The sequence below is a fragment of the Meriones unguiculatus genome, chromosome 19, assembly GCF_030254825.1.
Source record: "Meriones unguiculatus strain TT.TT164.6M chromosome 19, Bangor_MerUng_6.1, whole genome shotgun sequence".
Taxonomy (NCBI): Eukaryota; Metazoa; Chordata; class Mammalia; order Rodentia; family Muridae; genus Meriones; species Meriones unguiculatus.
In genome coordinates, this window is record NC_083366.1 from 60,693,457 (window position 1) to 60,716,535 (window position 23,079).

Here is a 23,079-nt window from a genome sequence, read left to right on the forward strand (position 1 = left end):
AGCCTTTTACAGACTATAACAAAGAAGTGGCAGGATTTGATGGCAATCAGAAAAGCTGAGGCCCAGGGAGGCTGTTTGTTTGAATTATCGTCTAACGAGTAGACGGCTTCATGATTGTCAGTAGCTCATTTTGACATTCTATGTCACCACTGAAGAGTTAAATCTTTTTATAAAGTATGTGTGGGTGTGTGTTTGTGTCTGGCACGTGAGTGTGGGTGCCCACAGAAGCCCAAAGGGGGCCTCCAGTGCCCTGGAGCTAGAGTGGCAGCTGGTTGTGAGCTTCATGACATGGGTGCTGGAACCTAAACTTAGGAATCCTGGAAGAACTGCAGGTGCAGTTCTGTTGAGCCATCCATTTTTCGAGCCCCGTGGGTTAAATTTTCTAACCCTCATTCATCTGCATCCAAGGGCATCTGCACCTCCTTCCCAGAGACAAATCACATGAAATGATGCGGCATGTTCCCATAAGCTCTGGGGGCGTGTCTGGATCCATCTTATTCCCATGACTGTTTCCGGATAGAATGAGACATTTTCTACCCCACTGAAATACCTGGCCAGTGCTAAGCCCAGTGACTAAACTGCCCTCTCCGCGTCTCCATGACAAAGATGACAATGTCCCTTAGCAAATGTACACATGGCTTCCGCATAAAACAGCTCCAGCAGCGACTGATGGGAGAGCTAGCTGTAAGTGGCAGGCGCTGTGAGCTGCATTTATATAGACTCACTTCCCCATTTCACTTGACTTCCCTCTACTTTGAGAGCCCTTAATTTTCTTGTCTCTGTTAGGCTGGTGAAACTCTTGGATGAAGCGAGGGGAAGGCAAGGAGCAGTCTGGGTGTCTGAGCACATCTGAAATCCTTTCACAACAGGGAAGATACCTCAGAGACCGGGCAAGTGTGTCACACACCTTCTGTTCAGCATCCCCCTCGGGAGACACGACAAACGAAAGGGCCAGGAGAAGAGGGTCAGTGGAAAACAGTAAGTGAACACCGGTATTGGTGGCTGTGCTTGAAATAAGTGAAAGCAGCCATGAAGCTCATGGGTTTGGAGATGGGTTCCTACTGCTGCAACAAACTGTGCAAGCTGTTCCTTCCCAGAGCAGGTGTCACTTGCAGTTACACAGCTCACACAGCCCCTGTGCTGAATGCCATGCACACTCACCTGAAGGAAAAAAAAAAAGCGCTCCCATCCTCACCTCACTACAGTGACATGTTTCTTTTTCCTATTCGTCTGCCAAAGATAGATTTGCCTGCTGCAGGGTATGCGTACAGATGAACCTGCTAACTCTTCACAGAAGGGGATGGCAAGGCTTGCTCAAGGTGATGCAAAGCATGAACATAATGCCTGCCTGGCGGGGGCTTCCAGGTCTTCCGTTAGCAACTGGTCCCAATCTGCACTACCCACGCCTGGGCACTCTTGACCTGTAGCCACAAGCTTGCTTCACTGCCCAAGGACTTCTCTGGCAATGGGAGATCTTCTCTCTGGACTCCGGGGTTCTCATCACTGTCTGCAGTACCTGTTGCCAGGTCTCCCTCCTTCCTGACCGGTTTGTTACCCATCATGCTCTAGAGTTTAGACTGAGGGAGCTCAGAGCCCTGTCGTTAGCTTCCTGTCTAGTGTAGTTCCCACAACTCCATTCTTGTTGTAAGTGTGAGAGAGGAAAGGGAGGAGAGAGGAGTGGGGGGGGGGTGAGAAAAGGAGGACAGGGGGGCTCACAGACTGAGCTGCTTTTCATATGATGGGAAGTTAGGAGCATGATAACAGTAACCCCTAACTGCCCTCACTCTAACGCAGATGTACCAGGCCTCCTGCCCAGCTTAGAACTCACTCAGATAGTTAGGCCCCTGCGACCTGTCCCAGCTCCATGAGCAATATGACTATCTGCCACACGCCTTCATCTTCCACAGTAGAGATTGTTCATTACTGAAAAGAAGGATGTCAGAGTCAAGAAATAAAAGCTTTCATCTCTGCCTGCCTGCCTGCCCACCTGTCTCTCCACTCCTTCTCACTCACATACACATACAAACAAAAGAGTATCAGAAACTGCACTAGACAGAAAGCTATAGGTATAGTGTGGTACTTAAATGACCCCAAAGACTCATACAGTGAATGCTTGGTCCTGTCTCCTAGACACTATTGTGTGAGGTGATAGAACCTCTCAGAGGCATGAACTAGATGAAGGAAGTTAGATTATTGAGGGATGCACTTGAGGGGGAAACTGGGACCCCAGAACTTTCCTATCTATTAGCTTCCAACCACCTTAAGATGATCAGGCCTCCTCCTACCATCACACACTGCCTCGGGCCTAAAACAAGAGAGCCAGTTGACCATGGACTAAAAACGTAAGCCTAAACAAACTTTTCGTTCTTGTACACTGATAGTCTCGAGTATTTTGTCACAGTAATGGAAAACTGACTAGAAACGAGGGTGAGACTGTAGTTCTGACTTCTACTGCAGAGCTACATCCCAGAGTCAGTACGTTGCCTCTGATAAATATTCTGCCTCTTCCTTCCAAAGAAAGGTGTGGGGGGGGGGATTAGTACGAAGGTCACTTGAAAACAAGCAAACGCTATGCAGATTGAAGCTGTTTGTTGTAGCTACAGATTACAATGTTTCATTAAAAGGAGATGCTTCTCCGTGAAGCAAATCAGGTCCAAGGCTCCATTCCAGCTGGACACTGTGAATGTTGTCAGCTGGTCTTGGGCAAGGCCGCACATCTGAGTCACCTTTTAGGCAATGCATATTCCCACAGAGCTCGAGTTCCAATGGAATTTGTACTTTCTGGACCAGTGCAGAGCAAATGGTATCTAAAAACCAACCAACCATCAACATCCAACCACATTCCCCAGGGAATTCTGTTCAATTAGGTTTTGGAATTGCTCTTTAATAAGAACATGTTTCTACGTGGTGGCATAAGAAATCTAAGGGTAAGCATGATTTGTGAGCCTAGGATCCATTTTGTCTGCAGCCTTTTAAACTCTGCCAGATCCTTCACTGGTTAGAGGAGAGAGATTTCAGGAAGCAAGTTCGCTTTGGAGGGCACTGGAAGGTTAAGGAGAATGAATGTGTTCTGTGAACTGGGCTTACTGCAGGCTTGGCAGAGAGGTGTCGGCAGGGGTGACTGGTGCTCTCATGGTTGCTAGCCTCTGCGACTGCTCTGTAGTGTTTCCAGTGGGAGGGTCTAGGAGGCAGAGGGATGAAGCTGGGAGTAGAAGACTCTATCCAGAAGGGGAGGGGAGTGAGGGGGAAGACTTCTTTCCAGAGGAGATATTCCAAGAACATGCCGGAGGAGTCTTTGGATGGCAGTAGAAATGTCTAGCAATTACCAATGACGTCATCGCCTTCTTCCCAGATGGGTTATTATTCATGGTTGGGACATTTCAGGATGGCCCACAGAGAAATGGCTTGTGGAGAGGGCTGCTACAAAGCAAGGCAGAGCATGCTCTCTCTCCTGCCAAGGCCAATGGACCCTGAAGCGGAGCAGCCTTCACCATCCTGTGGAGCTGAGCTGAAACCCACATAGTAAACCAAATACGCCATCACGTCCTCCAGACCGAGCTTGATAGTGAGATGAGTAGCTTCCACTCATAGTTTATTTTTAAACTGCCCTAATTTTTTATTCCTTCTCCTTAGAATCCTGGGTCTGGCGTGGTATTAATGATCCTTGCAGGCTTCCTGGTTGAGTAGGCCATTTTCCAAACCAATCCTTATCTCTGAAGTCATATGTTAATGGTTTTCAGAATGTGGTCCTTGGACCAGTTGTGTTCGAGTGAACATGGAAACTGGCTATGAATTCAGATTCTCAGGGCTCATCCCAGACCTGATTAAGATACTTGGGCACAGAGCCCAGGACTCTGCTTTAATAGCTCCCCTGGTGATGCTGACGAACTAACTATGCGATGCTGCCCCACAGTGCTGGGATGATGTGATAAACATCACAACCAAAAGCAATCTGGGGAGGAAAGGGTTCACAGCACCTCACAGGCTAAAGTTCATCATCCAGGAAGCCAGGGCTGGAACTCAAGGAAGAAACCTGGAAACAGGAGCTGAAATGGCAGCTTGGGGGGATCTTTCTCAGCTTGCTTTTTATAAACCTACAAACCACCTGCCCAGGGATGGCACTTCCTATAGCGGACCCTCCCCCCCCAATTATTAATCAAAAAATTCTCCACCATTTTGACAACAGGCCAATCTTATGGAGGCATCTTCTCATTTAAGGTTCTCCTGTTTCTAGATGACCCTAGCTTGTGCCAAGTTGACAAAAAACTAACCAGCACCGATGATGTCTCATGGTCCTAAGGCAATGGCTCACAAATTTACCACTCCCCAGAATCTTCCTTCAAAAACCTTTGAAACCTTAAGCATTTTATCAGAGAAAGTTCACAAACAAACATTATCTTAGTGACTTTCTTTCTTGATGATTATTTTCTTAGGATAACTAAAAGAGCACCCATCCCTCCAACATAAGGCATCACATAAAGTGGCAGCATCATGGTATGTTGTTTCATTTGTAAACAAGGTTTCACTCAATTATTTATGTACAAATATGTCTTCCTAATTTACAATACATGACCAAAATGGGCTTAAATCACTGCTAAAAAAATGCACTATTTTGATTGTTTGATTGGGTTTTGAAATGGACCTTTAAAAACACCTTTAACAAAGTGTCATATGTTTTCAATGTGGGATTCTCACAGGGAACTAGCCCTTCTCCTGTAATTCACTATCTGCCCACCTCAGCCTTTACCCTCTACTTGGCTCCAGGTTGTAAGTATCTGTGGTCTTAGGCATTTTTCTGATTTAAGCTAACTCTGAAATATCATTTTGTTTGGTTTTTCAGACACTTTGACAATTTTGATTATAGAGGTTGCCTGTAACTTGGTTTTGGTCCGGGTTCCTAAACAGGCTTCTAAAATTCTCTGTTCCTGAAATGGGGCTGTCAATCAGACACCAGACAGCCCTTAGGCCACTTGTGATTATGGACGTGGCCTGTCCCTTTTCCAGCATGTGAATCATGGACGTTCTACTTTGGCAATCCTTTGTTCCCCGTTTTCTCTTGGACCTTTCAGAAAGAAAATAAAACCCCCTCTTCTAAGAAGTATTTTATAGGGGCTTCTAATGACCAATAAAGACAATGAATGATCCTGCAAAATCCAGCTTCATCTACAGCTTTACAATCTTCACAAACAGAGCCCCAGTAATTAGCTCCATGAGCCATTTTTTTTTTTCAATAATCATTTTGTTAGGCCAAAGAAATACAGGGGAGAATGTGAAACCCCAAGTATGTAGCTCATCCAAAGCCCACGGAATAAAAGACCATTGAGGACTGTGTTTCCCACGCTGCTTCTCAAGGGTGGTCCTGGACCTGCTGATTCACGATATGATCTTGTACTTTTGTGGTGCCAAAGAGAAACAGTGGCATAATGAAAGTGCCTTGCATTGGTATTGGTCTATGAGAATACTGTTAAGGTCACAACCTGAAGGTAAACACAGCTATTACCCAAAACTAAGCTGTATAAATTTCTAGCTAAATAAATTATCAGTTTGTGACTATTTTTATTCTATTGGGTATACACACACACACAATACTAGTATTGGTATAGCAAACTCATGATTTCCCAAGCCTGTGTTGGTGATGTCACCATGGGTCATTAAAATTTGTCCCATTGAGAAAAGTCATTCAGAGAAATCAACCAAATATATATATCCCCTAGCCAATTACTGGACTTATCAGCACACTGGAAGCATCTATTCTAGATTTTTCTCTAGGGAAGATTATTATAAATCTTGTTAACTTTTTGTGACCATAGCTCAGATACATACCATTAAGCCATACTTCACCAATCATGGCTACCTAACCAATCTACTGCTGAATCACCCTCTCCATTATCTGCTACTGAAGTCAATCTGACTCAAAAATGTTGTGTGTGCTTACAAGAATGCTGACAAAAGTACTATCTTTGAAGGAAAAAAAATTGCTTAGCACTTGTACAATCCTTTACCAGGCCCACAGAATTTGACGGATTACCTCATTCCATTCTGGTAACCGCTGTTGCGTTTCTTTATTCTTAAGTCAACAGACAAGGACCGGAAGATGAGGAAGGGGAAGTGCCCTGTCCAAGGCCACATGGCCAGAAAGCTGCCCAGCCAGGCTGAAAGCTGAAGGCCAAGCCAGTGCTCTTTGGCTTCCACCACACATTACTGCTTAATGCAACCTGCTTTTAAAGTGTTTGTTTTGTTGTTTTTAAAGACTGACACCTAGGGTGATGTTTCTCCTTCCTTTTGGTCAGCAATGCAGCCACATCGACCCAGCCATCCCTGCTCCTTCCTGGCCACAGGCAGAAATTATGTCCACACTGCTGCAACACCTGAAATCCACCAGGTCCTGGCATGCCACCTCTGTTCTTGCGGATTGCCATAGGAGTGTGGGCTTACAGAGAAACTCACGCACTTTAGACCGAAGTGTTTCTGATCCAAAGAGAAACATCTAGGCTGTTGAACAGAAGTTAGCAGTCAACAGGGAAAAATGAAGACAGGGTTTTCGTCCACATAGTAAAGTTAGGTACTTGGCTCTCTGCCTCTGTGCCCTCCACCTCAACAGATTGCACATCTGTAGATTCAACCAAGCATCCATCCCTCAGGACGTCTACCTTGGACCTGCACAGACATTTTTCTTGTTATTCCAGAACCAGTACAGTGTGACAACCATTTATATAGCATTATACTGGATCAGGTAACTCGGACCAGCTAAAGACGGTTGGATGTGTGAAGGTTACATGTAAACTCCATGTTATTTGTTTAAAGGATTTCAGCCTCCGGGGGTTTTAGTACCTGTTTGGGGGCCATAGGTACAACTCTGGTGAATACTGAAGGACAAATGTATGCATGTGTGTGTGTGTGTGTGTGTGTGTGTGTGTGTGTGTGTGCATGGTATACACAGTCTCCATGAGGGAATAAAAAACAAGTCACACACACATACATAAAAACATGTATACACACATACATATGTATACACACAAGGTTTTTTTTTTAATATTCTTCATACTCTTCACACTCTTCATAGTGGGGAATAAGCTATACACAAATGAAAGAACATGTATACATACGTATACACATATAAATATCTGCACACGTATATTCATGTTGTTTTATTTTATACACATTTTTCATGAAGGGGGGGAATGAGGTACACACTTGTAGAAACATGTGTTTTATGTTTGTGACTGGTTTGCTGCCCCCTGCCCCCAGGAAGTCACACAGGAAAGAAAAAAAGGGAAAAACCCTCATTGGTCTTTATCAGATATGTACCCATTTTATCCCCGCTGTATAACTTCAACAGCTTTGTGACTTAACCCCAGGAAGAATGCAAAAAATGCTTTGGCTGGACGTGTGCCTTCCCAGCACAAACAGAGCCGCTTAGGACCTACAAGGCTTGGAGAGGCATCTTTTCTACGTGATGCATTTTTGTTGGAACTCGGGAGGAAAGCTTGTTCGGATGTTGGTTTTCTTTGGCTTGAGGAGACGGGCCCACTGATTGAGCGATACCAGCCTTTGGGCCCTGTGGCGGGGGTGGGGGTGGGGGTGGGGGTCAATTGAGAGGACAGATGGAGTGTTGGTATTCAAAACGGGCTTCAGTCCCAAGACCTTAGCCAGGGCTAAGCCCACGAGATGTTTTCTCAATATGCTAAGCAGAAATAATTGTAACCAGTGACAGAAAAGTGGGGTCATTTGTCTCCTGGTCAGGATCTTTGAGACTTGTATGTGACTGACCTCAGAGCTGGAAAGTGTTTTGGAGACGCTGGAAGGAGAGTTACCCATGGCAGGGAAGCACTACAGATGAACACTTGGAGGACACCAGTGCCTGCCTGACACTGTCATCTTCAGATGAAACGATGGCCCTTTAACTGACCTCGGAATGGTGGGTATGGGGTGACATTTAGAGCAATGCTAGCTTACTTGGACAACATGTTCTTGGGAAGAATGTTCCCTGATGGTCTATTAAAATTTCACATTAATGGGTCTGATTGCCAGTCTCCATGGGGACACCTTAAAGTAATCAGGCTGTCAAATTAAAAGCCAAGCAAATAGTTTCTCTGCATTCTAAAGACAGAACTAATGCCGGGCTGTCCCTCACACACACATGAGTTACCATTTCTGCCTCACGGTTCTGGAAGACATGAGGTAGAGCTGGAGGCAGTCTCTGTTCAACTGTGTGGTTCTCACCCGGAAGAAGTTTTGTCCTTTAAGGGAAATTTGGTCATGCTTCGGTTTTGACTATCAAAACTGCAAAGATGCTACCATTGCCCAGCGGAAGGGTAAACAGGCCCCTCCTCGCCTTCTCTCTCTTTACCTTAGACAAAGAAGCGTTGGTCCCGAATGTCACCAGCGCTGCTGTTGAGAGTCCCTGCTCTAAGGGGAGGCTGAAATCACAACATCCAGCAGAACTTGCCAGTGACATGCTAACTGGGGGCCAGGACTCCTTGAAGACAATCTCACAGCATTCTCCCCTGCTACAGCCTATGCACCTGCCTCCTAATTCTTCACCGGGGATTTGATGAGAGACGGCCAACTTCAGGCACTGAGATGGGTAGACAAGAATTGCATCTCCTAAGGATACCAAGTGACCCCCAAATTCAACTGCCCTTCTGTCTGTCCACCCGTCCTCCTTGAGTCTGTCAGTCTTCTCCCTGCTGTCTTCATTGTGCAGCGGTAGTACAAAGCATTTGTCTTCTCTCTCTCTCTCTCTCTCTCTCTCTCTCTCTCTCTCTCTCTCCCACCTTTCCTGTAATATTCTCCCTGAGCCAGGCTTTCACCTGGATCATTGCAGAAAGAACCGTCTCTCCTCTGGCCCTTTCAGGTGTGTGTATGGCTCCATGTTACCTCCTTTATCTGCATTCACAAATCCCTTCTTTCCTGGCCAGGATGGCCATGCCTAGACCACACAGCCTCTAGCTCTTGGTTTTTAAAATGTCATTTCCAAGCCATCATCTGGCTTCACAGATGGTCTGGGTAGGTAGCATTCCTCTTAGTTCCCCTCTCTACTGTGGAATTCTTCGGTGAATATGTGTTACAAGGTTGTTAGGGTCAGAGCCTGGGGCTGCATTTATGCACGCCTTTGGCCAAGATCCAGGGAAAGACTTGGAAAGGTGTCGCTGGTCCTCTTTGTTCCTCTTCGCAATGTGGCCACATTGAATCAATTTGCTGTTCACTCTCGATTGTGCTTTTAATTGGCCTAATGAGTGTGGATGGCTGAGCCTAGCTTGTTAGGGCTGCCAGGGCCCAGGATCTGACTCTGACCATTGTGCTAACGCATGCAGATGGGCATTTCGAACAAGAGCTCCTGGACCATTTAACCTTTCCCACAATCACTTTCCTCTCACTTCAGAACACTCATTCATTTATCCAACATTAGCGAAGTGTCTCTTTTATACCTGCTTCTGGGCTAAAGATTTCTGAAAGAATGTATTTCCTTGTTCTCAGAGAGCTCCATGTTGAGAAAAGTGGAAGTTTTTATTTTGTCATTTGAAGTAGCTCCATGGAGACCAGCTTCCAGTGCCGTAGGGCAGAGAAAGTTTCAGGAAAGTTGCAGGCTGGAGGTTTTTGTTTTTATTTTGTCCCATTTTTGTTGGCTAACCATTCTAACCCAGGAGTTCCCACATGCCGGTCTGAGAACTGGGACTGATCCCTGGTCACAAAGAAAAATGAGATCTCTAGTAAGTCCCTCAGACTTTTACATGCATATTGCTGATTTCAAGGTTGCATGAGTCTCATTTTGGCCATGGGAAAATAGCTTTTCTTTCTCCCAAATGCTGAGAAAGTTATGGGAAAGAAAGGAAGAAAGAAAGAAAGAAAGAAAGAGGGAGAGAAAGAAAGAAAGAAAGAAAGAAAGAAAGAAAGAAAGAAAGAAAGAAAGAAAGAAAGAAAGAAAGAAAGGTATGTGTCTGAATTCTCAGGAGGAATCTAGTCTGTTCTGCTCTCACACTGAACCCACAACAGCCTAGAATCACCTTGCTGAGCTGACCTTGAGTCTGAGCAATCCTCCTGCTTCAACCTCTCACGTGCTGGGGTTACAGGCTCCTGCCACACTATGCCTTGGCTGTCCTGGACTCACTTTGTAGACCAGGCTGGCCTCAAAGTCACAGAGCTCTGCCTGCCTCTGCCTCCCTGAGTTCTGAGATTACAGGTGTGTGCCACCATGCCCAGCTTAAAGAGTCATTCTTTTTGTTTGTTTATTATAATTACAATGTATTCACTTTGTATCCTAGCTGTAGCCTTCTCCCTCATCACCTCCCGCTTCCACCCTCCTCCCTCTTCTCCCCCATTCCCCTCCCTCAGTCCACTGATAGGGGAGGTCGTCCTCCCCTTCCATCTGACCCTCGCCTATCAGGTCTCATCAGGACTGACCACATTGTCTTCCTCTGTGGCCTGGTACAGCTAGTGTGGTGATGTCAGCTTCCTAAGAGGTCCTTGTTCGGCAATCCTCCTGCCCTTGCACACATAGAGAGGGCTTTCCTTGAGGACTCTGTTCCTGGGTTTCTCTTTCTACCTATTTTCCTGTCAGTTGGCTTCATCCTGAGAGCAACCACTGGAGGTCTAAACTGTGATAAGGACAGCAGAGGAGGGTGAAGTTAATGAAGGCTCAGAAGGGTGCGAGAAGCTGCTGCAGCTCAATGTCTGTTTCCTAGTCTCCCTGACCCTTGACAAGAGCCTCTACAGACCCAGATTCTAGCTCACTGGCCACTGGATCCATATCTCCTCTGCTCTTTCGCCCTTTGCAGATGTGAAGCTGCCGTTAGTCTGTATCAATCCTTTTACTCAGCAACCAGCTACCAGTCCCTCTCCTGTGGCTTCTGGTCCACCCAGCTCTGGCTCTCTCACTTGGTTGCCCGTCTCCAAAGCCCTGAAGCATCCAAGCCCAGATCTCACAGCTTCCTCTCCAAGGCCATGTCCTCTCCTGTAAATCTTACCCATGCTGTGTTTTCAATAGTGGAGCCACAGGCCATTTGTGGAGACAGCACACAGCACAGAATACCTACACTCAAAAAGAAGTCACATGAGGAAAGGATGTGTGACTTCAGAGTCGAGAAGCTCAACACCCATGCTTGTAGACATGGGCATTTTCTTTGCTGGGGAGGATGCCGAGCGAACGCTGCTAAGAGTTTACTACTTTACATGCCAGCATTCATCCACTACGCTGCTTCTAGGATGGAGCACTGGCATTTCCCGAAGCTCTCAGAAGAAGAAAGAATCTCTGTGAGCTAGGTGGTGTCTCCCGTAGACATTAGTGACCATCCCTCTTTCCTTCTCATCCTACCTTTGATGGAGCTTTAAGACCCATAGACAGTGCATGTCAGTGGTATGGTTTTATCTTAAGATACCTGATAAAAATGGGAGACAACCGGCTTACAGTAATTTTCTGGTTAACAACACACACACAGTCCACAGGGCAGAACAGCAGAACAGGCGAGGCAGAGGGCACATCAAACACAGTTTCTGAGAACCTCCCCGTGGCTCAGAATCAGACCTATCGCACTCTGAGGCGTGGCTGGAACAATTATAGCGGCTGCCTCTTCTTTCAAGTGAGACTCGCAGCTCCCACTGACTGATGCAGAGGCAGGGAAGGCCTGATGTCCCAGCCCACATGTGCTGGGCTTGGAGCCCTTGTTGCACTGAGGCAGGATGGGAAGATTTGAGGACAATTATGGGGATGCAGAAAGAACAGAAGCCTTGGAGTCTGGCTGAAGCCTCCCGAAAGCTGAGGATTAAGAACGGCAACACAATCGACATTTACTGTCAAGACTGCCTACATGGCAGACAATATTCCTTTTACGTGGAGACATTCCTTCATTGCTTGGGACCTATGGTTTTTATCAGCCTGCATGCCTATCTAATATTCTATAGTAAACACCATATGATACCATTCAGGAAAAGGAAAAAAATTAGAAGTTCCTCAAAATTTGTTTTGGAGGCTAGGGATGTAGCTCAGATGGTAGAATGCTTGACTAGCATGTAAAAGACCTTTACTTGGATCCCTGTCATTTGAAAACTTGGCATGATAGCATACATCTATAATCCCAGGATGTGGATAAGTTTAAGGTCACACTTGGCTACACAGTGAGTCCGAGGCCAGCCTGGGATTCCTGAGACTCTGTCTCAGAAATCAGACAGTACCATTCTGTATGGCAGTTCTTAAGATATTTGGGAAGCCCAAACCCACACTAGGCTGTGTACCTCTCTTTTCCTATGCACCCTTTCTCTCTTATCACCATGTGGAGCTTTATGCTAAAAACTGCTTCTGAATCCACTCTAGCTCTGCTTCATACTGAGCTGTCTTGAAACTTGCTTCCAAGGCTTAGGCAAGTATCTATCCAGGTTTCATGCAAGTGCAGGTCTCTGAAAGAACCACAGGGGGCAGTGTGGAGCTGCATCTGTGAGGCTGGGATCATTGAGGACCAGTGGATGAGGCCTCAGGCATTGAAAGCTGAATGAAATCAGGTATGGGAGTCAATAATATTTTCTGGTCATCCAAACGGGGGAGATAATTTTAGCTCAGTCTGAATCCAATTTTGGAATAATAATCATAATAACAAAAGAACAGACAAAGCCAATTGTTAAAATAATGCTTTGGAGTTTGAACATCTATGGATCATACACATACATGTCCTGGCACCAAAGTGAGCTAGGGTGCTCCTGCCCCAGAAATTAAAATCCACAGGTACTCAAATCCTTTGCAGAAGGTGCTGAGGTGTGTACGTATGACCTGGGCAATGCCCCCTCTCATAATTATAGTTAGTGCTACGCAACTTACCACATTTAGTACGATGTAAATGCTATGAAAATAATTGTAATATATTAATTACATGTTATATATTAATTACAGAATAACAAAAAAATAGTCTACGCACGCTCAGGGCAGATGCAAGCTTTGGAAAAAAAAGTTCTAACAGTAGCTGGTTGAATTTCTAGAAGCAGGGCTCGCAGATATGGAACTTGAAGACATGGAGGGCCTGCTATAGACATGGAGGGTCCACATATCTATCTATCTATCTATCTATCTATCTATCTATCTATCTATCTATCTGCATGTATGTACACATCTAAACATATGTATCATATGTGCACATACACACTGCATACACAGGCACACATGTATACCATAAAAGACTGAGACACTGTCATGAACCAGACCTCTGCTGGAGCTCGACGCTGGCAGAGTCACTCAGACCTTGAGTAGGCATGGTTGCCTTAACACCAGAAACAAAACCACAGAAGACCCTTGATGCTGCCTCCTACGCTAGCTGGCCAGAGGCTGCCCAGCAGAAACAGCGCGCCTCTTCCAGGTCCTGAGCAGACAGAGTTGTCATTTCTTCAAGGCAAGCATCCATCTGTCTGTATCTATCTATCTATCTATCTATCTATCTATCTATCTATCTATCTATCTATCTATCTATCACCTATATATCTATTTATCTATCATCTATCTTCTATCTATCATCAACCTATCACCTATATATATCTATTTCTCTATCTCCTTCCTTCCTTCCTTTCTTCAGGGTCTGACTACTTACCCCAGGCTAGCCCCAACCTCAGGAGCTCCACATGCCTCTGCCTCTCTGGTGCTATGATTAAAGGCATGCACCACCACACCCAGCTATTTATTTATATTTTTTAAAAACAGTCTCAGGTAGCCCCGGCTGGCCTTGAACTCTTGATCTTCCTGCTTCCGTTTCCAAAGTATTGGGGTTACAGGTTGGTGCCACTGTTAGGCAACTTCCATACCACATTCAATATACTGTCCCCTCCTCAGTGTCACACTCTTGTTTCTTCTGCCCGTTTTATTCCCTAAATCCTCATTCTAAAAGAGGACCAGCGACACGAAGATGGGGGTTCTCTAGGTCATGGAGCTGCGTGTGATATTTCTGGGTTTCGCTCAAGTTCTGCCAGCAAAGGCAATGAAAGCAAAACATTCTCCTTGCCATCATCATAGAAAATTCTTGTGGTTTTTTTTGTTTTTTTTTTTTATTTGAAACTTAATATAAATATGACAACATAGAGACACTAGAGGGAGCCCTAAACAACCTAGTAATGGAAACGGTGCTGAAAATTTGTACTAAAAAATCAAATACAGAAGTTACTGCCTTGGGGATGATGGGATGAACTGTACCAGCTTCTCACCACAGAGCTGAGGGCATCAAGGTGAGTGTTGCGTGCAGGGCGGCGGTGGTGGGGCAAACAAAAAAGCCTCAACCCGGTGCTCCTCAGCCTGCAAGGGAAGTTTGGCTCTCACATGATCTTTTCAAAACAGAACCTGGAACGCTTTCCTTGGAGAGCCACAGCATGGTTCTCTTAAGCAGGAGGCAGAGTAAAGAAACAAACACAGAATCAGACCAAATGAACCTTGTTTACACTGGGCCTGCTCTTCCCAGGTCGCCCTGAACAGTGCTTTGCCCTTAGGGAAGGCTCATTCGGTCCTTCCGGTCCCAAAAGAACCCAGTCACATTGACTGTGGAGTCCAGATCCCTAAGTAAGCACAAAAGGCTCTCTGCAAGAAGAGACCCTGGGACATGCTGGGTCAGGGGACGTTTTGACGTCAGGGGATCATCTTGCCCACTTTTCTACTTCACTTTCCCGGGTAAGTGGCTGGCCCCAGGCAGAGTTCAGCCTTCCTTCAGGTTAGCAAAGGGTTTGCTCTATTCAAGCGGTGTCCCAGCCCGGCTGTCACAGGAGCAGGCAGTTGCACCGCTACCATGGAGCAGCCTGTTAACATGCTTCTCCTGCCGCAACGGACAGGACTCTCTTGCGCTGTGACTCAGAATAAAGCCTCCCTCCCTTAAGTGCCTCCTTGTCACCACTTGGTCATGGTGGTAAGAAAAGTAATGAATACATAACAAAACATTTACTTTTCCAGCCTATTTGCTTCAGTTCCACTCAGTAACTTCCTTGAAGTTCGCTATGCTGCCACACACCTGATGATAGCTATGAAATATGTTACGATGCAAAACTTCCTCCTGGGGTTGTAAGGGGTGCAGACTGGCAATTCCGGAAGCACTCACTTCGAGACAAAGTCTCTTTTCTTAGCCACCCTGCATTCATCAGGCTAGCTGGCCCATGAATTTACGGAGCTTCCTGGCTCTGTCCTTCACTTCTCTGTGGACTGCTGGGATTATAAATGCTTGCATACACTACTGTGCGTGGCTTTTACATGGGCTCTGGGGATCCAAATTGAGGCTGTCAGGCTTGCAGGCTTGCCACTGAGCCATCTCCTCAGCCACACTCCTTGTGGATAGCTCACAGTGGACTTGATGCTCGGTCTTGGCTGAAATTCACGAGCGTCAGATGCAAAGTATGGTTAATATGCATCACAGAGTTCACGAAACCAGCGCACAAATAAAGACATTAAGTATGAGAAGTTAAGAGAAGTCAGAAAGTAGAGGTAAGTGTTGGAATCGGGGCATGTGCTCGCCACAGCGGCAGCATCTCCTCTGTCCTACAGTGCTTCCTGAGGTGGCCTCAAACAGTCCAGTGACTAGGGGGCAGGCCTGGGGCGTTAAGCAGGGTCATAAGGAGCGTAAGCCTGCCACACTTGGGGTCTGATAATAAGTCTTACTACTCAAAGATGGAAGGGGTTAGTTTTCTTATTGTACTTAGCAACAGAGAAAGAGTGCAGCCAATCACCAACCCTCAGGGTGTCACAGGGCAGAGACGGGAGCTCATGTCACCTTTCTGAAGGGGATCGGGGGACTTACGGGAATAAGTGACTTACAGTCTCTTCCCAATTACCTCTACTTTGAGCAACAGCTTCCCTAAAACCTGTGTTCACAACCAATCACTCAACCTCTAAATCCAGAAAGGGATCCCAGCAAGGGCTGAGGACAAGGGCTATAATGATGATGGAAATAAAAGCTAAGTAACAAAGCAGCCTTACTACAGATAGACGCTAAGAGTATGCATTTTGTCACATACTTTTCATAATTACCCCGTGGTTTTAATGAAAAGGAAATCAAAGACAATGTGGCTAGAGGCTAAATAAATAGTTTCAATTCTCACAGCTAATAGGGAGCTGAGGCGGACCATGAACCCAGCTGAGTCAAATTCTAACATCTACTGTTCATGTTGGCACTTAGAGCGGTACATAAATAGGTATTTAAAAAACAAACAAACAAACAAACAACTGGTAGCCAGGGGTGGGGCGATGGCTCCATGGGTAAAATCCTGGCTGTTTAAGCATGTGGATCTGACTTCAAATGCCAACTATCCACATAAAAAAAATAGTGCAGGCCTATAACCCCAGCACTGGGAGAAGCTTGCTGGCCAGCTAGTCTGAAACGCTGAAGTCTAGACTCAGTGAGAGACCTTGTTGCAACAATCATGGTGGAGATAGAGATGGAAGAAGACATCTGATGTTGACCTGCTGACCTCTGACCTCTGGATTCTACATGCCCACACATGGGTAAGTACACACACACACACACACACACAGAGACAGTCAAATAAATAAAGTGGCTACAGAAGACACACATATTCTAAGATTTAGTCTACCAGAGGAGCTAACAATGAGCTTGATTCCTCACCTAAATTGGTTAAATATCCCTTAGTCACTTACTATAATGGAAACAGTCGTTCCAATCAAACAGGATCGATATTTGCTGCTAAGGATGAAATAACTCTTATTCGCCTTGACATTTTCCACGAGGGACACAGCTCTGCTCTTGTGTTCAGTATCTGAATGACAATGTTTCCTCTCCCCCACCCCACCCCCATAGAATGGCACTTTATCTGTCCCTTCTGTGGAAAGTGCAGCAATAACGGAAATGGATTTTCTTCAAACCATGGTCATTGTTGTCATGGGCTTTTTAGTCTTCATAGGAATTTGGCTTGTGGTTTCTAATTCATCTGTGAAAATTATATAAAGACATGTAATTTTAAAAGCTAGGCTACCTTGTTTTAGGATGGTTTTAAGAAAAACTTAAAGGCTCTCAGATGCCCAGAGTCTGGGATTTTTTTATTTTTTATTTTTTATTTATTTATTTTTTGTTCCTTCATAAATGCTGTTGGTCTGTTTTTAATTTTTTAAAAACAAGGATGAAGTTTTGCAGAACTTTTGTGAAATTCTGCTCCCCCTGCTGGCCACTCACGGAAGCTGCCTGAGCTGACAAGACGCTGGATGTAAAAAATGAAAGCAAAGGACAGGTTTATGCTGGCTGTAAAGCATGCTTTTAGCATTTAAAAAATTAACGCTTCAAGACTGGGACAGGGCTCAGTGACGTTGTTTGGCCTCCAAATATGGGAATCAAATCACTAAAAGCTTGCCATGAATTACGGAGGTGGGCGGTGGGAGAGGACCCAGGGCTAGCCTTTGCCCCAGTCTCCTACTTGCTGTGACCTTGGGCAAGTTGCAGCCTTCACTGGCCCGGCATTGGCCCCATGGTTACCTCCAAGTCTGAAATACTATGACCTTGCCATGAACTTAATTGACACTTCTTCCCTGAAGGGATCCGTAATCTACTTGGTGATAAGAGATGAACTACCATACACCAATTAGAGAATGCATGTGCTGAAAGCCTTCATGGAAAAGCAACCTGAAGCAACCTGTGGAGAGGCGAGCATCAGGGAGAGAACATTCTTCTCAGACCTGCAATGGGAGTTCTGAATAGCACTTGTCTCGTCAGCTGCGGTGGGCTTTGTCTCATGTTTCATATTTTGGAGAATACAATTTAACCAGTGAGCCATCTAAACTTGTGTGAGCATGGGCTCTGATCGGCTTCTTTCTTTCTTTGTTTGCTCATTTGTTTGTTCTGTTTTGTTGTGAGATAGTGTTTCCCTGTGTGTTCCTGTCTACCCTTGAACTCACTCTGTAGACAAGGCTGTCCTCACTGAGATTAAAGGCCTGCGCCACTGCCCAGCTTATGACTTATTTCTTACTTCATGCAGTGTTACAAGGCCCCAAACCCAAAGGTACAAAACAGCATGTATAGCTCCTTCACTGAATTGTTCTTTGTTATTTTTTTTTTTAAAACCTTTTTGTTGTTCAAATCATGAACCTTCAGCGAACTGCCAGTCTACATGTTAAGGTCATGATTTGAACGTCTCTTATCTATGTCTTTTATGTGAGCATGGCCACTGCTAGAGATGGGCAGCATTCAGAAAGAAGAAGCTAAAAGGACGCTTGATGAGATTAGCCACTGGCCTCTGCTCTTGCAGAAAATGACATATTACATTATCAATAATAACTCATTATCAACAACAACTCATTTCCATGTATTACTGACTACAGGGATTGATTGTCATGGTTACTATCAGCACATGCTACTTCAATGTTGATACTGAAGTAAATCCAGAGATTTTAAAATGAGTTAGTAAGTACTTCATGCAACGATTGGAAGCTCAGGAGCCTTATTATGAGGATGTGCTCTGGGAAGGCCTTTGGGGATGTGAGGGCTGCTCCAACGAGCAAAGGTTTATTACACGGCTGTGCCAACTACTTTCTAGAACCTTCTCTGTATCTTCTTGAAGGTAGAGAACAGTATTGCAGGATGAAGTAGGATTTAAGCTCTCTGAGAATGGGGCAAGGACAGAAGAGAATGAGACAAGAGTCCAAGACCGTTGGTGACATGCAAGGCTAATACAACACTGCTGATAACTGTGTAGGAGAGGAGAGCCACTGCAATGCCCATGCTGCAGGCTTTGCATGTATGCAGGGGTCTGAGTTCCCGGGCATTCACCGCCCTGCTGAGACAGAGCTAAGGCCTTTGTAAGCCAGCAAATCACTTGAGGTGATGTTGTCATTTTTACCCCCTGCTGTGTTTGAGTTGTCTTCACGCAGGTTCTTTAGTAGACCATCAGCTCTCGGGGTGAACTCGAAAGCATTAGATTATTTTTCTTCATCTCTAGACATCTAGCTCAGAAAACACCTGAGATATATTCAGAGTACAGGACTAGATGTATGAAATAGGGTCTGGCCGTGTCAGGATAGTAAAACGCATCTGTAGGCTAGTCCTGAGATTAGTAGGATTCATCTGCAACTAGTTTGATATAAATACTGACCCCAGGGCTAGGGAGATGGATCAGGCTGGCAGAATTCTTGCTGTGTGAGGGGGAGAACCAGAATTCAGGTCCTCAAAAATCCATTAAACAGCCACGAGGCATGGCAGCCTGCCTGCAGTCCCAAGTGCCCTGGAGACAGAGGTAGGATACCCTTGAAACAAACTGGGTAGCCAGATTAGCAAGCAGTGATCTCTGGACTCAGGGAGGCCATGCTTTATTAAGAACCGTGGACAGTGCTCAAGAAAGATTCCTGGTGCTAATCTCGAGTCCCTACACAAACACACACACACACACACACACACACACACACACAGGTACACACATGCTCATGAGTCTATACACATGGAGATATGTATACATATATACATAAAAGGGCTTTAAAAAATGTTGATTCCTTGAACTGTACTCCATAGACTAGGATCCCCATTAACAGCAGAGACTCTTGCAGGGGCATCTAGCTTTTTGGCATTCGGACACGCTGCCATGGTCCTCAGATGGACTGGATCACCTTTGTAGACATCCTGACCCACAGGTTAGACGTGGCCGAAACCATCCCTTTACTGGGCATGTCCTCAGGTACCCAGCTCACAGCACACATTCCCAAATTCAAAAGTAGGAAACTGAACTAGAAATGAGTGCAGTCTCCACAGTGAGTCTATTAAGATTAATTAATCCGCTGCTTTAGGCTGCTTAGGGATAACTGCTGGCAACCTTTGCTGGCTTATCTCAGAAGCCCATGCAGCTAGGAGACACACAATCTCTCTTTGCTCAGAATGATCCTAAAGCGAAATATGGCAAAATCTCCCAAAGAGCTAAACTAACTTTGAATGTCCGTACACTTCTGTCTATGGCAACACTCTCCATCTTTCAGAAATTTCACTCCCAGGATCCTCCACCTCCATGAACAACCTAAGTAAGTGGGCCTCAATGGTGCCAACTCCAGCACCTCTCAATGCACTACTTAAATCTCACCCATACCCTAGGAAGTCAGATGGATGGATGTGTAAAACCTAAATGCAGCCCAGTTCCATCAAAACAAAAGCCCCTGATGTAAAAAGCGAAAACCTTCAATTTGTCTCCCACTGCCACACATATACAGAGCAGTAATTCCCCAAATTTCCCAAAGGTCACAGACTTGGCAATGGAACACAGCATCCCTAGAGTGACAAGTCCAGTGAGAGAGTTTGTGCCTCAGCCATTCTGTGGGGCCCCGCTTCTCTCCTGGGGGTTTAAGGCGTCATGAAAGTGGATGCTGGCAGAACACAGAGGTGAGCACGCTCTCTAGGGAGCTGGAGGCGCTCCAGATACCTGCAGCCAGGTGTTGAGAGTCACGAAGCCAGACATTCTGGCTTCAAGGTGCTGCCATAGGGACTATCAGCAGGGAAGTCCTGTCTCTCTGGCATCAGGGTGACAAGGTTTCTGCCCATTTATAGTAGGAGTAGGAGAGCCAAGCCATCTCAGGCACGAGGAGCAGGGCAGGCAAGCGGCATTTGATGAACAGTCTGTGTAAATATGGCAATCATTATGCTGTGTGTTTTCTCCCTAATTCTCACGTCGCCCCACAAGCAGAAATGATTACTTCATTTAGGAGCAAACTGCAGCTCAAAAAAAAAAAAAAATCATCCTCAAAATGGTAAGTGGATAACATTACAGATGCAGGACTCAAACCTGGGCCTGTCTTCTTTTTAACACATTCTTAGCACACATCACAATGCCTCCCAAAAAGCAAAACCATCCTTTCTTTCTTCTTTTTTTCTTTCTTTCTCTCTCTCTCTTCCTTTTTTTTTTTTTTTTTTTTTTTTAGCCTGAAGATCTGAAGATGGTTGGTTGGTCCACTTTGAAGATGAGGCTTCAGATGTGATCTTTGCATTCTAGGTGTGGGCTGGACCAGACATTTTAGTTTGACCCTCTGGTACTGTTGGGTCAGGACTGTAATGTGAAAACAATCATTTCCAGAGGCCTATCTAGTACCAATATCAGTGATGTTACATTCAGAAGATGCTTAACAAATGGGCTGACAACTCTGAGTTGGTGTTTTGGAGAATAAAAGCATGAGTGAATGAGCTAAGGCTGATGGGCTCATCAGGGGACTGAGTTAGCAGTGCTGGTTTTGTTCATTACTCTAATCCCATACCCGAGAGAGTTGAGTTCAACACAAGCAAATGTTTAGTTGTTTAGAAGGTCCTAGTAAAATATCAAGTAGCCTTAATAATTTATGCTATGGCGATGATGGTGGCATGTGATGGTGTCACGTGGCCGAAAAAACCACTTCCTTCATAAGCCAGGAAACAGAGAGGAAGAGGAAACTAGGGTCTCCTGGCCGCCATTGTGCTCCTGGAACCTCGGCTGAACAGTGCTATCCTCTGAGACAAAGGGCTGCCACATTCATTATTACTCCAGCTATGCTGCTTGCCAATGCTCGTCACAGTTGGGCTTGCTGACACCCCCTCAAAGCAGGAGAGATGGAGAGGGCCGTGAGACCCTCAACGGAGTCTCTAGCCACCCTCTCAGGCAGCTGTAATTTCCTAACTAGACGTGGCTCAGGGTCTTGGGGGGGAACTTAAGTACATAGGCTGGGGAAGACCAGAGGAAGGAGTCCCATCCATGCAGCTACGGGGAAGTCCTCATCTGTGTTAGGGGAAGCCTTTTTCAGTGTAGCTGCTTTGGGGAGGGGGGTCACCTACACTCCCTCACTCATGCTCTGTAAAAAAGCCCAATAAATCCATTGGTTCCTCAGGGAGATCATCGGTGGAATCAAAGTTTGCCTTATCACTAGGATCCCAAAGAGGAGGTATGTAGATATTGCATATCCCCCCGCTAGAGAGAAAATTCTCTAAACAGGTCCCATCACTTCCTAAATACTGCGACCTTAGGGATACATAAAGCTCTGGGAGACACACCTTCAAGCCGCAGCACCCATACTGACACTGACTGGTCAATACCAGCCTTACAAGAAACCTGGAGGACAAGATGACCACTGAAGTTTTGAGCCATGTGACGTGATATTTCGGTCTCTGGAGAAACAGCTTTGGTGTGGGGTGAGCCTGAGCTTCGTTAGTGACAGCGGCCCACCGTGGTATCACGATGCTGATTCCTACCCAGAACTGAACTCAGAAGCTGAAGTTTCTTTCGGAAAAGGCTCTAGCTCGGAGGAACAGATATGAAGGTGGGGGTTATCTGGGCTGGGGAAAGCTGCTTCACTTTTCTGAGATGCAGGTCTAAGAGGGAAACACTGCTGCGCTTCGTTTTGAAAATGAAACGCTGATTGTTTGTAGAAAAGACGCCTAATGTGGGAGATAAGGGGAGAATTCCTTTCTGCAGCCTTAAAGGAGCTAATTAAAAACTGTGGAGGCAGTGATTATGCACTTAGAGGTATTGGATAGGCCCTTCCTGTTCCAGGGGCAGATAATTACACGCCCCGCTCTCATTTACACAAAGCGTTAGACATTTGGTTCAGACAATTCTGCCTTTCTATATCTTGCTGTTCAGGGACTCTGGTAAATTCTTTGGGATCCCGCACACTCACAGAGGTGACAAGACATCAATGAAATCAGCTCATGTGGTCTACTGGTCAACACTCAAAGCCACCCAGACTCATTCTGGTACTGTCCCTATAGGCCTTCAGGGCTGGCCCATTCTCACCACTCAGAACTCACTACAGGCTGTTCTAAGAGAGCTAAACAGAAAGCATCATCTGCATAATGAAACACTAATCCCAAGAGTGTGGCGCCCACGATACACATGAATGCTAGACAGAAGATAACCAAATGTCTAGACTTATTCAAACCTGTTCTGAGTAGTTCAAATTCGTACTAGCTGCTTCCTCAAGCTTCTTGCTTCCTAAGAAGCAGACACTAGCTGGAAACAGACAGACAGACAGACAGACAGACAGACACAAAGAGAGAGAGAGAGAGAGAGAGAGAGAGAGAGAGAGAGAGAGAGAGAGAGAGAAACAAGCTAACCCTCTGAGACCGCCTCACCCAGGTCTTTCCGAGTTTGTCTGTCCACTCACAGTAACCCCTTCCTAAGCCGACA

The 23,079-nt window shown here is 45.6% G+C and overlaps 1 protein-coding gene across 5 annotated transcripts in view; it reads right to left on the reverse strand.

The window, feature by feature from the left end:
• The window catches only part of Atxn1 (ataxin 1), a 399,758-nt gene that overhangs the window by 68,651 nt on the left and 308,028 nt on the right, over positions 1–23,079 (reverse strand). The gene's annotated exons all lie outside the window — the stretch shown is intronic.